At 35.1% G+C, this 16962-nt stretch overlaps 1 long non-coding RNA gene across 3 annotated transcripts in view; it reads left to right on the forward strand.

Annotated features, from left to right (window-relative positions):
- Positions 1-8655: 8655 nt before the first annotated feature.
- Positions 8656-16962, forward strand: part of LOC120616235 (uncharacterized) — a 240076-nt gene continuing 231769 nt past the window's right edge. For 2 of the 3 annotated variants that reach the window (XR_005656537.1, XR_005656538.1), the window contains exon 1: positions 8656-8882. This is a non-coding gene — a long non-coding RNA (uncharacterized LOC120616235). The remainder of the gene's footprint in view (positions 8883-16962) is intronic. The other variant, XR_005656539.1, reaches the window with a different exon arrangement.

Consider the following 16962-nt stretch of genomic DNA (forward strand, 5'->3'; position numbering starts at 1 on the left):
CAAGCCTTGAAAGTCACCCAATTGGCAGTCATCTCATGCTGGTGATCATGCTTCTAAGACTGACATTGAACCAACACTGCCTCTGCAACCAACCCAAAACATGCTTCTGTAACCAACACAAAATATGGTTCTAAAGCTCATGTCAACTACTCTTGTTCCTGTACAAAAAGAACCTGAAACAATCTTCTCCCCAAAGCTCTGTATAAAATTAGTAGTTTGTGTTGTTTAATGAAGCTATATCTAATTAAATAAGAAATAAATCCAGCTCCTAGGTTAAAAATTTTGAGTGGAAGTCTTATTCTTTTACAATTATACAGTTTTCTCCAAAATAGTTTTGTAGAATCTTGCTTGACAGGGTAGCCTAGGATCTTTAGACCAACAAATACACCCAGTGCTCTTGTACCCAAATGTGATTTGTCCTTCAGATTTGCCGCCCAAGTACAACTGCTTCGGTTTTGGTCTTGTACCATTCAATCTCTTAGAATTCAAATTGCCTCAAATGGCCAAATTTGTGGACTTCTCTAGAGCACAATAACTTGTTCTCTTAAAGGGTGGATAAGTAGATAAATATAGTAGATGATTGTTTTACTTGGGGACTAATTTATGACTCTAAAAGGCTGTGGAAAAAAAAATTGCTAGGCAAAGTTATGGACATCAAGATAAAACCCCAGTGTAGAAGAAATTCTGGTAATAAAGAGATCACTGCTCTGAACAGTGATCTGATTGAAGCCCTTGTGGAAGGCTCTCTTACGGAACAGACAGACAGGTCCCTGGGAGAGTTAAGACTTTCGTCATAGGTTCGCAAACTTGGTTCCTAGATTTGAAAAGAAACAATGATAATAATCTAGATATAAAATATATAAGAAGAAGATATATGGCAAAACCAAAATGTCTGCCTAGAAATCCTTAAAAGGAGAGTTTACAAAGTTCTTTTTGAGACAGTCCATCATAATAGACTCTCAACTTTATTCAACTTAGTATTTTTAAAGTAGCGTGATCACCGAGTTAACTAAAATAAATTCCACTCAGGAAGTATGAAGCAAAGAAAAGAATTTTGTAGTTTCATTAAATATTGATGGAATGTGAGGACTTCTACTTTTTTATAATAGAAGAAAAGATACTGTACTTACCCTCCTGCATAAATTACAAGCAAGCGGACAAAATATATGAAACAACTATATTACGATAGTGAACGATATGAAGAGCAGGACTGTGATCCTTGGAAAAAGAGGGAGCATAAAGTATGTGATGTATTTCTCGCTGGGGGCACTTTTAAGCTATGGTATAGTGAGGGGCAACTCGGGCAGAGCACAGCATTCTCCCTGAGTTGAGACAAAGATTAGAGTTCAGGGAGGTTGTAGCAGTGGGAGTTTGTAGAAGAGTCACATAGAGAGTAGTTAGTTATGGGAAAAGAGAGTTCAAATTATCTACATGGTATTCCCCTTAAAGTCTTGAATTCTAAGTTGCGTATTTGCAGGGTGAGACAACATGGTTCCAGGCAAAATGACTATCAGAGAAAGAACAACGACCAGGAAACTAGGTGCAACAATTTCCACAGTTTCCAGAGGGTTGAGTGATGATTGAGTTTGAAATGATCAGAATACAAAGAGCTATAAACACTCGGCATTCAGTAGAGACCCTGAAAGATCACAATTTGCTGCTGAATTAAATTGGCTAAATTAGTACTACAGTAAAAGCTATCCTAGACATGCCCTAATAAAGCTTTAAAAGAGATCTGTAAAGGATCAGGCAGATCTCCAAGTAACCTAGTTGCCTGCCAAAAAATAAAGTTAAAGGAAAAGTATATGATATGAAAACTCAAATATACAGAAAGGAGTGAAAAATAACTAAAATGGTAAATGTAACAAAAGTTTTAGTTTTTAAATTTTGTTAAACAATTGACTGCATAAAGCAAAAATAAATGCAGTCTATTAAGTTTATAAATTTTGTGGATGTAAAGATTATGACAATGTTACCATAAAGAAAAGGGGGGGATAATTGATGAATACAGTTGGAGTTTCCACATTATAGGTGAAAGGTTAAGATATTTGAAGACAAACTAACAAGTTAAAGGTGTAAATTTTAAACTCTAATCACTAAGATGATCAGATATTATAGGTAATAATCCAATTAAGAAGATAGAAAAGAATCCCCTCCCCCCCGAAAATAATACTCCTAAAGTAAGGAGAAAAATGGAAAACAAAAAGGAACAAAAGAATAGGTAGGATAAGTAGAAGAGAAGTGGCAAAATGGCATACTTAATCATATCAATAATTATATTAAGTATAAATAGTTAAACATACAAGACCTAACTATGTACTATCTATAAGAAACATATTTTAAACACACTTAATATAAAGACTCTGTTGATAGAACAAATAGTCTGAAAATCAGTGAAGATATATAAGACTTGAACAGTATTATCGACTTCACATATTTGAAATTTATAAAATACTCAATTCAACAACACAGATACACATGCTTTTTAAGTGCATCTGGAACATTGACCAAGGTAGACCGTTTACCAAGAGAGTGCATCTGGAACATTAAGGCGTCTGGAACGTTTACCCAGGAGCATGCTGGTTCTCTTTTATATGCAGGGACATAAAGTCTCAATATATTTAAACAATGCTGAATAAATTTTTTGTACCAAGTTAACATTTAATTTGAAATTGATAAAACTAACCCAAATATTTTTATATTGAGCAAATACCTCTTTATCTTCTGACCCAATCATGGCTCTTAAAAGTTATAGATAATTAGGAAATATTTTGAAATGAATTATTATTTAATATACAGTTTAACAGCATCTGTGAGATAAAGCAGTACATAGAATTGTTTTTGTTAGGAAAAAACTGATTAAAGACTGAGATTACAGCTTAAATAGCGAAGGAAAAAAGTGTAAATTAAACCCAGAGTAAGTAAAATACAGAAAATAATAAAGAAAAGAGCTGCAATCAATTAATTAAAATAGAGAATCTGTAGAGAAAATGAACCCTAGAGTGGTTCTTTATAAAGATCAGTAAAATTGATAAACCTCTAGGTAGACCGATTATGAGGAATTGAAACAGTGACAGTACAAATCCAACAGGGATTAAAAAATAGTAAGTGAATATATTATGATGATTCTTCAGAAGCAGGATGGATTCCTACACAAAATTTGGTTCAGATGTCAAGATGGATGATGCGCACACTTGCTAAGAACATATGAAAATTTTTATTACTTACATAATGAGGTTTTGGGGGGCAGAAAAGGGCAGGAACCCAAGCTCATTGAAAATGGTTTGAGAGATCAGGGTAAGGAAATTGACTTCAGTTTTTTTCTTGTGGTTATGGGATGGGGTTTGCATGAATGTTCCCTTGTGTATGCAGAGGCTCCCAGGCTTTAAAACTCCCATTGTAATCAAAGGAAGCAGAGTGTAAAGCTCTCTCATTGGCTTTCCCAGATATGAGGCAGATGGGAAAGACAGAGGACTGAGGTTTAAAAGCTGTCAACACTCATACATCAAAAAATGGCCAGACTTTTTATTATAGAATATTATGAACTAATTTATACTAATACATTTTATAATTTAGAGAGGATAAATAAAACTCATAAAGTAAGCAATAGAAAATCTGAATAATAGTGTGTATGTGTATATATATGCAATCAAATTCTCCTTACAAAGAAAGACGGCTTCACTGTTGAATTCTATCAGACATTTCAAGAAGGAATAGTACCAATCTTATGCACACTTGTTTAAAAGAAAAGGAGAAAAAAAACTTATTACTCAATTTTTGAGGACAGCATTACCATGCTGGAACATGCCAGAAACAGGCTAAGACATTATAGGAAAAAAATACTGCAGCTCTTATGAACATAGACATAAAATTGTTTACAGTATTTTAGCAAATTAAATCTTTTAAAATCACTATTTTAAAAGAAAAATATGTCACGACAAAGTAAGATTATTCCCAAAGATGCATATTCGCTTTAACATTCAAATATCAATCACTATAATTCTTCATTACAAAATAAAGGAGAAAACTATGATCATTTCAATTGATGAAGAAAAAACATTTGCCAATATTCAAAATCCAATTATGATAAGAACTCTCAGAAAGCTAGGAATAAAGGGAGCTAGCTTCCTAAATATGATGAGTCATGTATCAAAAAATTTACATCTAATAGCATATTTTGTGAAGTACTGAATGCATTCTCCTAAGCAAAGAATAAGAGGATTTCACCCTCACCACTGTGTTCAGTATTGAACTAGAAGTCCTAGCCAGTGTAGTGCAGCAGGGAAAGGAAGTAATAGATTAAAAAGAAAAATAACTTGTCTTGATATCTAGACATTTAAAATCCTAATATATTAAAAAGCTTTTAGAAATAAGAAGTAATAAGTCAAATAATACAAGGTCGATAGAGAAAAAGCAATTGTATTTTGTTAAGTATGAGTATTAACTATTCATGAATAAAATGTAAGATAAAAAATTGTGCCTTTTAATAGCATAAAAGACGAAATATTTAGTGTAATTGAATAAAATATGTTCAAGACTTGTATATTGCAAGCTAAAATACAAGTTTATGTTTCCTAACATTGCCAGTTGTCCTCTGCAGTAAATCATCCCGTGAGAACCTCTGCCACAAAGTTATATAATTAAGACAGTGTGGTATTAGCCGAAGGATAAAAATAAAGATTTTTCAAACAAAATAGTGCAGAAAGTAGATTAACACATAGAGTTTATTGAATATTTTTACAGAGTGTCAAAATAATTGAAGAAGAAATGATAATCTTTTTAACATAGTTCCAGATATTCTACATAGTCATATGGAAAAAACATACTTCATAGCCTACACAAAAATTACTTCAAAATAGATCACATTCCTAAATGTAATACCTAAAACTCTAAGCTTTCAAGAAGAAACCATAGGAGAAAATACTCATGACTATTGAATAAGCAAATATTTTTTAGATCCATTCACTAAAGCGTATACCAAATAAGAAAATCTTTGTTAATTGTACTTTATGAAAATGAATAACTTTTGTTCTTTTAAAGACACTATTAAGAAAATGAGAAGCCACAGACTCGGAGAACATATTCATGGTATTTACAAATGACAAAGAACTTATATTAAGAACATATTTTAAAAAATCACAACACTTAGGAACATATAAAAAGAATATATAAAGAACTCTTGTGATTGAATAAAAAGATGAGTAGCCCAAATTAAAAAAAAAAAAAAAAAAAAAAAGACATGATGTGAACAAACACTTCATAAAAGAAGCCAAACTAATGGTCAGAATAAAAAGATATTTAGCATCATTAATCAAGGAATAATTAATTATGAATGCAATGAAATGTCGCTATACTTAGAATGGCTAACATTAAAATGCCTGATAGTACCAAGTGTCCATGATAACGTGGACAGCTGGAATTCTAATGCATTATTGGAAATGAGTAGTACAAGTGCTTAGAAAAACTACTGAGCAGTTTCTAATAAAGTTAATGAACACCTTCCACAGGACCAGGTAGTTGTACTTGTAAGTAAGTACCCAAAAGATATGAAAATATGTATCCAACCAAAGAGTTGCACATGAATGTTCTTGCAGCTTGATTCATAATGGCCCAAACTGAAAATGTTCAACAGATGAACAAATCATGGTATATTCATATAAAGGAATATTCTTCAGCTGGAAATAAGAACAAAATCTTATGCGTGATATACCATGTGCAAATCCCAAAAATACTGTTTAGCAAAAGCAGCCAAGCACAAAAGTGTTTATATTGGATGATGCTATTTATATGAAAGTCCAGAACTGAATTTTCTGTTTGTAAAGGAGCACATAAAGACACTTTGGGGTGATAGAAATATTTGACTTTTGGAAGGCCTCTTCAATAAATGGTGCTGGGAAACTGGAAAGCCACCTGGAAAAGAGTGAAACTAGACTGTTGTCTATCACCACAAACCAAAATTAACTCAAAATGGATTAAGGATCTGAATATAAGACCTGAAACAATAAATAGCATAGAAGAAAACATAGGAACTAAATTCATGGACCTTAGATTTAAAGAGGATTTTATGAATTGACCTCAAAGGTAAGGGAAGTAAAAGCAAAAATAAATGAATGGGACTATACGAAACTAAAAAGCTTCTGCACAACAAAAGAAACCATCAACAAGCTAAAGAGACAACCATCCAAACTGGAAAATATATTTGCAAGCAACGCCCCTGATAAGGGCCTACTATCCAAACTATATAAAGAACTCATACAACTCAACAACAGAAAAACAAGCAATCCAATTAAAAAATGGGCAGAGGACCTGAACAGACACTTTTCTCTAGAGGACATACAAATGGCCAACAAATGTGAAAGGTTGTTCAACATTGCTAGCTATTAGGGAAATGCAAATCAGAACCACAATGAGATATGATCTCACATCTGTTAGAATAGCTGTTATCAACAGGACAAGTAATAAGTGTTGGAGAGGATGCGGATAAAAAAGAACTTTCATACACTGCTGGTGGGACTGCAAATTGGTACAGCCACTATGGAAAACAGTATGGAGGTTCCTCAAAAAACTAAGAATTGATCTACCGTATGATCCAGCAACCCTTCTACTGGGTATTTACCCCAAAGACTTGAAAACATATGTCCAAAAAGATATATGCACACTGATGTTCATAACAGCATTATTCACAGTGGCCAGGACGTGGAAGCAACTGGTGTCCTACAATAAAGGATTGGATAAAGAAGCTGTGGCACATATACACGATGGAATATTACTCAGCCATAAGAAGAGATGCAATATTGCCATTTGTGACAACATGGATAGATCTTGAGATAATCATGCTAAGTGAAATAAGTCAGACAAAATAAAAGTTGAAAACCACATGATATCACTTATATGCGGGATATAAATCTAAAAGCAACAAACAAACGTGAGAAACAGAGACTTATGGACATGGATGGGAAACTAGTGGTTACCAGAAGGGAGGGAGCGGGGAAAGGGATGGTAGACAGAGTAAAAGGGGTCAAATATATGGTGACAGGAATCTATGGGCGGTGAACATGCAATGCAATATATGTGACTTTCTGTACACTTGAATTACTGGATTTTATTAACCAATGTCACCTAAAATAAATAAACAAATAAATAAAAGAACTATTATAGCTGGGTATTCCAGACAAGTTGTTGCAACCACTGTAGACTATGCTTGGTTTAAAGTTAGACATCAATTATCTTAGTCTATTGGGAAGACAAAGTAACTATAGAGTAAAGCAAATCTATGGACCTGCCCAACTGTTTGCCCTTAAGAAGGAAAGCAGTCAAAAAAAAAAAAAAAAAAAGGTTTGACTTTTTTTGGATGTTTCTTACTTGGGTAAATACATTTGTTGAACCATATCCTTTTTAAATGTGCAGATTTTATTGCACATAAATTATATCTCATAAAGCTATGAAACAAAAAATTAAATGGGCATAAAAGGAAATTCTTTCCTCACATTTGCATGCCACACATTTATAAAGTTAAATTCTCTGAGATGTCTCAAAATGAATTTTCCTTTTTTCGTTCTCATTTCTGATTCTTCACAGATGATGCGGAATTAAAGGAAAACTTTTTTAAAAATTCTAAGCAGGAAGCATGCTTATTTATAAGCACTGTGTAGGTATCTATATATTTCTTTTAATAACATTCTCATTTACTTATTTGATGAAAAGAGCCAGTTTCATTGTTCTCATTATAACTGAAATAATTTGATTTCTTTATAAGAACTCAGTCTATATTGAGTTATACAACAGAAGTTGTATATACTATATTTTAATTTTTGTTTTTAGTTAACTGATTTTTAAAAATGCTACATCAAAATGTTTATACTAATCATAGCTAACTTCTAATTACTGAAGATACACACCACATATAAATTCATGCTTATACATGAATTTTAAAAATAAAAACTAAACAAGTTAAGAAATCTACATAATAATAATGCAGAAGCAGCCTGTGGAGAGCTGGCATTCTCTCTCTTCATTGCTAGAGTTCTGCTGCCCTCTGCTGATTACTACGTCCTCTGTTAGTGGGGAGAAGGAATCCTCATAAAGAGAAATATGTGCCTCCTTGCAAAAATAAACGAAAACTGAAAGCAAAAAGAGTTAATAATCTCAGAATTTTCCCCATCAATTGATCTCAATTCTACAGTTTATCATGTCAACCAAAGGAAAAACATGAATCTATATATAGAGTTAGAATTTCATCAACTGTAGCTTTTGAAAATGTGAGGTGACCTTAAAAATCAGATACCTTCTCATTTTATTGAAATCACATTGACTCTCCCAAAATTGAAACGAGTTTATCCAATTAAACTCCATGAGTCAGTGGTGAATCCAGGAATAAAATATAGAGCTTGTCTTTATTCAAACGAAGCTTAGTCAGGCTTCTGCTGAATACCTCTGCTGAACACATAAATTATTTGTTAAAACCAGATAGCAGGCAATATTACAAAAAAATACTTGATCGTAGCAACTTTTTTCAGGTACCCTTAAACACTATATACAGAACCAGCCTGCCTTCTTTCCTTTCTTCTACCCTTCCGTCCATCCCTCCCTCCCTCCCTCCCTGTCACCCTCTCTTCCTTCCTTTTTTTTTTTTTAAACTCCTTGAGGATCAGAATACTCATTACTGAAGACAGTGTTTATAACTGATAGGGACCGCACAGGGTAGAGGTTTAAGAGCCTGGGCTTTGGCATTAGATGTGTATTTTAATCTTATTTCTACCAGATACCACATGATTCTTAGGCGATTTATTTAATCTTCCTAAACTTCAGTGGTTTCATCAGTAAATTGGAGATGGACATATTGGCATGATGTCTTGCAGGGATTGTGAGTATTAAATAAGATTGTGAGTACTCAATTACATTCATTTAAAAAAGTATTATAAATATAAAAAATTGAATTTGTGCAAGAACTTAATGTAATTATGTACACAATGGGCTTAGAAAATGTCTAGTATATATGGAGTTCAATACAATATAGATAGTATTATTACTCCTACTACTATGTTGTAATTTTATTCCAAAATACTATACTTACTATTTCTTAATATTTATTATGACTGGCCTAACATTTGGTGTTTAGTATATTTTATAAACCTCCCAAACTCAAAGTGAGATCTGTGAAATTTGTAAGTGATATGTTTTGAAGATATTGAGAACAACTGTTTCGTCGGACTAAAATCAGTGCTTCCATCAGTTATGTCATAGTTGATAAAAGTTTAAGTGTGTTTTTGGATGAAATACTGACAATTTCATTTCAGTGCCAATTTTTGTTTGGGAGGAGGAATGCACAGAACTGTATTATTCTCTGTTGATGTATTATAGACATGAACTAAGTAGTCTAAGGAAAGAAAGGCAGGGAGAGGGCGATGGAATTGGCCCCCGATGCTATATTGCAGTGATGGGCATGCAGCTTGGGTCAAGACCTTTGGTTGTAGGTATGCTCTTTGCTACTGGGGTATCATTTCTTCTAAGAACTTCAGCAGAGAGAGCAAGGAAAATTATGTCTGTATACCAACTTGTTATATATACATATCTACAAATATTTCTGTAGGTAACCATCTGTATCTGTATTCTAAACATGAGTTCATACAGATGTCTCAAATGCTAATTCATAACCACATGGATTATTTTAGCAGCCACCCCCACCCTCTCACCACTTGCTTATCTGTAAACTCTCACTTCAATAGTGACAAATCTGGTTCTCACCATCTGCCTTTCATTTACCTAGTTGTTCATCTCCAGTATGCATTTATACCAGTACCAGAATTGTCAACCTGTACCCCCATGGGAAAAGCCTTTTATTAACCAGAGCGTAGTATTTATGTCCATGTCTTATTGCCTTAAGTCTTACAGACTCCATATATTTCCAAAGTTACTTAAGTCAGGGGTCCCTAATCCTTGGGCCATGGACCAGCCCCAGTCCATGGCCTGTTAGGAACTGGGCCGCACAGCAGGAGGTGAGTGGCTGGTGAGGGAGTGAAGCTTCATCTGTATTTGCAGCCTCTCTGAGCGCTAGCATCACCACCTCAGCTCCACCTCAGATCCTCAGGCATTAGATTCTCATAGGAGCACTGGTCCCTGGTGCCAGAAGACCACTGACTTAAGTCATCATCTTTTCCTCCTTCTATTCAGTAAAATTGTTCCATACATTCATGATGTAGTTATTTATATTCTCTAGTCACAATGTGGATCCCATCATGGGCCACTCAAACCGCCTAAATAATTTTTTAAAAATTTACATTAAGTTTTAATCTTTGTACTATAAAGCTCTGTGGATTTTAATAAATGAATAATGTCATGTATTCACCATTATGGTAACCTACAGAATAATTTCACCACTCAAAAAATCTCCTGTGTTTCATGTATTCAGCCCTCCTGCAGAACCCCTGGCAACCCCTGACCTTTTTACTTTCTCTCTAGTTTTGCTTTTTCCAGTATTATGTATTTGGACGTGCAGTATATATAGTCTTTCCAAATGTACTTCTTTCATTTAGCAATATTTTTATACTTTTGGCTAATACCACACTGTCTTAATTATGTAATTTTGTAGCAGAGTGAAATCATCTAAATCATCTCACTGAGGATGATTTACTGCAAGGGACAATGGGCAGTGTCTGCAAACATTTTTAGTTGTCACAAATGTAGGGGGTGGGAGATGCTGTAGGTATTTACTGTATAGAGGCCAAGGATGCTGCTAGCCATCCCACATGCACAGGAAAGTTCCTCATAAGAAAGATCTAGCCCAAAATGTCAAAAGTGTCCAGGTTGAGAAGTTCTTCTTTGTAAGAATTTTAAAAAGCAGTTAATATAAATTCTCTAAATTTGTTCATTTTAAAAAGCATTTTGGCTATTTTAAACTATGTGCATTCCCTTATAAATGTAAAATCAACTTGTAAGTTTAAGAGAAAAAAAAAAGCCTGGTAGGATTTGAATTGAGATTTTATTAAATTTGTAGATCAGTTTGAGGGAAAATGACATCTTAACACTGAGTCTTCTAATCAGTGAACATGATATATAGCTCTCTATATAGACCTCTTTAATTTATCCTAACTAAGGATTTTTAGCTTGCAGTGTACAAGTCTTGAACATATTTTATTAAATTATACTAAATATTTTATCTTTTTTATGCTCTTAAAAGGGCACATTTATTTTATCCTATATTTCATGCATGAATAGTTAACAATAGTCATAATTAACAAAATACAATTTCTTTTTCTGTATTGATCTTGTATTATTTGTACTAAATTTATTTATTTCTAACAGTTATTTTAATATATACTAAAAATGGCACAAATCTTTTCTGCTCAAATTTCATAGGACAAGTATGTCACATTGCCACATTTAGGTTAAAGTTGAGAATTGTACTATTTAGTTGTGTAAATCTGTGTTTAACTAAAACTATATTATTGTAGAAGACGGAAAAAAGTATACTGAGAGACTATTAGTTGTGTGCCATAGCTTCTCTGATCATGGAAATACTGATATTTATCCTTTTCACGTATTTACTGTTTCAAAGGAACACTCACAAAATTCTAGCCAGTTATTATCCAGCTCACGCCATATTATTTGGGTAATAGTCAGAATTTTTAGTTAGCAGTGGATATGTGTCTAACAGTGCATAAAATAGCAGACAATTACCAACAATCCTTGCCTTTTGTATTCAGTAGTTGTTGTGAGCAAGAAAAGCGACTACTGGAGTATCATTCTTAAACGTGTTTGTGTGTTTCCACAAGGCCGGGTTTACTGAGTGGAACCTTCTTAGATAACCCGATCAGGTACCCACTCAGGGTAATATACAGCGCACAGAGAGGGGAAGTTCAGTGTTTCATGCAACAAAGCGCAGGAATGAAAGTCCTTAGCATCACCAAAGCGAGCTCTGTTGACTGGAGGCACAGAGAGCTGTGTGTCAGTCCCAAGCCAGCGGCTACGAAGGGTCAGAAAGTCAGAGTCTTCAGCTTGAGCGCATGGTCAGTGATGCTCACAGGTCAGGCTTGAGCATCATGAGTGTTCTGCTTACTTGGTCATTACAAGGTGGGAGCCTCCTGCTTACTGGCTCCTGCAGATGGGCCTGACCTCTGTGGTTTTGGGCCAGTTGGTCACACCCTACAGGTGTTCCGTTTGTGGGCACGTTGGCATTGCTGTCATGGCTCCCCTGACATCTATTTTGTAAAGTCCCAAAAGTCCTCATTTTTTTATGCTGTATACAGTAGTGGATAAGAAATAGGATAGCTACAAATTCCCATTTCGAAAAAGGACAAATGGAAAATACATAGTATGACAATAATGAGATCCTGAGAAGCAGAAATTGTGAAGACTCTGTCAAGCCAGGAGAATGTTTTTTGATTATCACTTGTTTCTATTCTCCGGGAAGAACCTTCTTGTCTACTGTTTTTTTATCAGAGTTGGGGACTCTTGCTTGTTCCTAATTGTCTCTGGCCACACATCTAAAGTTTACATTGGGGAGTGTGTGTGCTTGGGGGGCTCAACAATTTCTTTTCGTAGGTTGGAGGCTCAGGGTTTTCTTTAGGAATACAGTAACTATAAACTTTTGTAATATAGGCTTGCAATATCTTTGTCAATACAAGTACCTCAAAATCAGCCTATTCGGTTACTGTAAGTTGTATGTGAATTAACTATAGCCAAGGATCTTGTCTAATCATAGATCTTCAAATTGCCTGAATCCTTTTTAGTTACTGACCTTTGCCGCTGGCCCAGCTCTTTCCCTCTCTTTAATAGCAGTTGCCTTGAGGCCATCTGAAACAGTGGATTAGAAAGCAGCACCTGCAGTAATCCGATCTGGGTTGAGTCCCATTGTCTGGCCAAGATCACGTAATGCAGACAGAAGGCCCTCTGAAAAGGCTTGCACCTCAATCTTGTCTAGTTCTGCTTAGGGTTAGCAACCTTGGTTTTCCAACACTATAAGACTCAAAATTACTTGCCTTCCCTCGCAGTTTTTTTAGATTGCAGGCTGCAAGCAAAGAATCTGCCTTATCTGAACTCATTTCCCACCATCTCTGCTTGAAATTTATCAGAGTTTATTTCTCTCCTATTTCTTGTCTAAATGCTACAAACCATAGCCAGCATATACCAATATTCAGAATTTTTCTGATAAGTTCACTAAAGTATAGGCTCTAGTCTAGACATTTGATTTTCTTTCCATATTATCAGAGGTAACAGTTTGAACAAATTTGGCGAATAGGCATAACATACTAAGGGTAACTGTATTTCCGGTCAGTAATTTCTGTATTCTCAACACCTGCTGCTTGTCTGCTGAGCCAGCTGCACACATTTACCTTTACGTTAGCGTCATCCTTCTTGTACAGATCTGCTTTAATTCGACATCAAACACAATGATGTATAAAAAGAGAGAGAAATATTTCCCTCTCTCCTGTAGTGGTCCAGATATAGGCAGTTGATCCTAGGTTGTAGACATTGCTGTCATCCTCAACACAGGGATTCTGTTGGTGGGTTTGAGGCAGATTCTCGGTTCTCATCAAGTCCTAGCCAATAGAAAAGAGAAAGGGAACAATAAAATGCACATACAACTGTTTCAAGGGCAAGATTCAAAAATAGCACAGGTCTCTTTTATAGATATCACATTGGCCAGAATTTAGTCACATTACTACAACTAGCCACAAGGAAGACTGAGGAATTTATTCTTCACTGGTGTGGCCATCTATAGAGCTGTATCTGAGCTTAACCTAGAGCATTTCAAAGGAAGGCACCATGGCATGTGTAAAAAGCACAGACTGGTGCCAGGAAGCTATGATTTGATGTCAGGCATTTCACTTAGGTAACAAGAAACTCTAAGGATTCCTCTCCACTAAACGCCCCATCTAAGAATAAAATTTATATGACAGCTCCTAGAACGGATAGCCAAAAATATTGCCTGATCCTGGCCTCTAAAAAAAGTTTGGTATAGCATGGGTTTCAGAGTTTTATCCCAAGATGTTTAGTTACTAGAAGTATCAGAAATGTCTTTAGTGACATACAGTGCCAATATGATAATGAAGAAAGGGATATATGATATATGTCAAGCTCTAAAGTACCCTTAGTCCTCCTTGTTTTGTTTTGTTAGGTGGTGTATTTATAGGAAGAAAGAAAAAAGTATCCTGTTTTTCCCTAAAAAATTTTTCTTGAATTTATTCTAGATATTTGACCATGTTACTGCTTATTGAACTGCGTGGCAAATAATGTATACATTAAAAAAATATGTTTTATGATATTAATGGTTTTTCTTAATTACTAAGAAAAATAGATTCATTTTGGAAGTCAGAATGACTTTTGCTTTAAACAGACAAATCTCATCATTAATTGTCAGGCTGTAGTTAATTAATATCCAATATGACAGACCAGGTGGCCAGATCCTGGGATAAATTTTAAAAGAAAGTACAAAAAGTAAAGTGTACCTTCCCATCTGGCAGGCTGAAGGGTTTGGAAGCCATGCCAAACTGGTTATTGGCTTATTGTTAGCCAGAGATCATGGCTGTTTAATGTACTGTGTTAACTATAGTTTGATTGTCTTCAAAGGTGCAACTTGGAACATTAACATGATAATTAAATCACAGTTTCTGATAACTATTGGGGAAATAAGTTTGTTGCCTAAATACTAATGAAAACGTGAACATGTTTTAACTTCTTCAAAGTCTGCTTTCAAAAAGATATTCATTCTTAAGCTGGAGAGATACTATAAGACTTCTTCAGAGCTTCATGCTAACATGTGCAGTAGCCTACCTGGTATCTCCACTTAGCTCTCTCACTTAACAAGTTCAAAGCTGCACCTTTGATCTTACCCACAGCTGATCCAGTGCTTTCTTTATTCATCCCAATAAATGGTTCCTCCATGTACCTGGGTGCATAAGCCAAAAGCCTGCAAATAATCTCGACACAGGCCTGTTATGTACATATCCATTCCATCTCCAAAGCCTGTCCTGCCTACAAAGCATTTTTCACATCTCTGTACTTTTTACCTTGTTAATTGCCACCATTTTATTCTAAGCTTTACCTCTTTCCTAGATGACTGAAATAACTTCCTAATTCTCTCTACTTTTATTCTTGCAATCTCATTGTGATCTATACAGTTGTCAGAGTGCCATTAAGGTGTTTTTGCATCCGTTTTATCTGTTATTCAAAGTCTTTGAGTGTTATATCACTAGGACAGAAGACAAATTCTTTGTCCTGTGTATTCTGTCCCTTAGCTTGCTTCTCTAGACTCTTATTACCCTGTCCCTCTTCCAAGTCCTCTTTCAAGGGGAAACTTGGGGGTGGAGAAGAGTCATAGGAATTTAAAAGCTTTTCTTGATCAAATTGTTTCTAACCAGGACCCTTATCATATCGTCAGCACCTTCCCACTGTGGAGAGTGATAGACTTCCGATCACCGCGTGTTAACTGAGAATTTTGGTACTGGCTGAAAGGCTTATTTTTCTGTTTGTTTTGTTTTTATTTCCCTTTAGGGAATTTCAGTATCCGTGTAGGCTTTCCATATTCTGTGTTCATGTTTCTTGACTTCAGGAACTCTAATACACATATGGATCTTCCAGTTTACTAACTTGTACCCACAGCTATTTGATAAAGTTTTATCATGTGTAATCTTCTTATACATTGGTTCTTAAATTTAAATATCTCCACATTTCTTCCTGATGTTCATGCCATCTCTCCTCTTATTCCTGTTACATATACCTCATTAAGTTCTCCAATTTAGTGTCTCCATTTCTCCTGTTTTTAAGCCACCTTTTGTGATCCTCCTTGTTCATGAACACCGAATCCCATTTACAAAGCTTAAAATACTTTTTCACAAAGACCCTCAATATTCTGTTAGAAAAACAAAAATGTAGACACATATTTCTTCTTGTTAAGCTTATGCCCTTGGCAAGTCACTTGATACTTGCTTATTCCACAGTCTAGCTTCTTCTCTTTTATATACTTGGATTGCTTATTGCAACTGGGAGAAAATTACCACTAAAAATGCTTGGTCTAAAAGCTGAGTTAAACTATTCAGTACCTAAGCCAGCCTTGTCCAGCCTTTTCAGGGACCATTTTATAAATTCACTGTTTTCTCTACCTTCTCACAAGATAACTGGTTTCTTTTGTTCTTTTCACTCCTAGAGCCTTGCAAAAAATTTAGCATATAGTTAAAAATCATAAAATTTGTTTAATTCAGTAATTCTCAACCTTGTGTATGAATTAGAACCATCTGAGAGGTTTTAAAAGTAGTGATATCATATTCTATTCCAGACCAAATAAATTAAACTCTAAGGATAGTGCTCTAATATGGGTATTTTGAAGAAACTAATTTTAAGTTCTAATGTGTAGCGAGAACTAAAACACATTGGTCACTGAATGCCTCATTAAAATTAGGGCTTACTGATAATGTGACCTATGAGAATAAGTCAATGACGGTGGCAAATGGCTGTTCAGATATCCACATTATCCAGCTTATAAGGCTTTATGAACTGCCAAATACAGTAGGTGAATTAGCATGTTCTCCATAGAGAAATGGTGTGTTGCAAACACATATAAATAGTTGATCATCAAAGTGATACCTATAAAACTGCTGAGAAATGCCTTTTCTAGTTCTTCCCTGAGGCTTCAGGAAGCTGCACTTACATCTTCCTTGAATAAACCTGTTGAAGGCGGGCAGATTGGCAGGCAGCTTCTCTTAAAAAGCTGGTGTTTGAACTTGGCCTAGGCAAGCACCTCTTGTAATTTACTTTAAGCTTGGCTGAAAGAAGGTGCTTTTATGCCTGTGCTGGGGATGAAGGGAGCTTCTGTTTCCCTCCGGGGACCTACGATGGATGAGAACATTTTCAGTGTGTGCTTTTATTCTCCTTCCCTCGAAAATAAATAAAACCACATTGTGTTGCTTCACTCAGTTCAGGTGAGCGTCAGTTCAGGCGAGCAGAGCCCACTACGCAGTGTTTGCC

The sequence above is a fragment of the Pteropus medius genome, unplaced genomic scaffold, assembly GCF_902729225.1.
Source record: "Pteropus medius unplaced genomic scaffold, Ma_sr-lr_union100, whole genome shotgun sequence".
Classification (NCBI taxonomy): Eukaryota; Metazoa; Chordata; class Mammalia; order Chiroptera; family Pteropodidae; genus Pteropus; species Pteropus medius.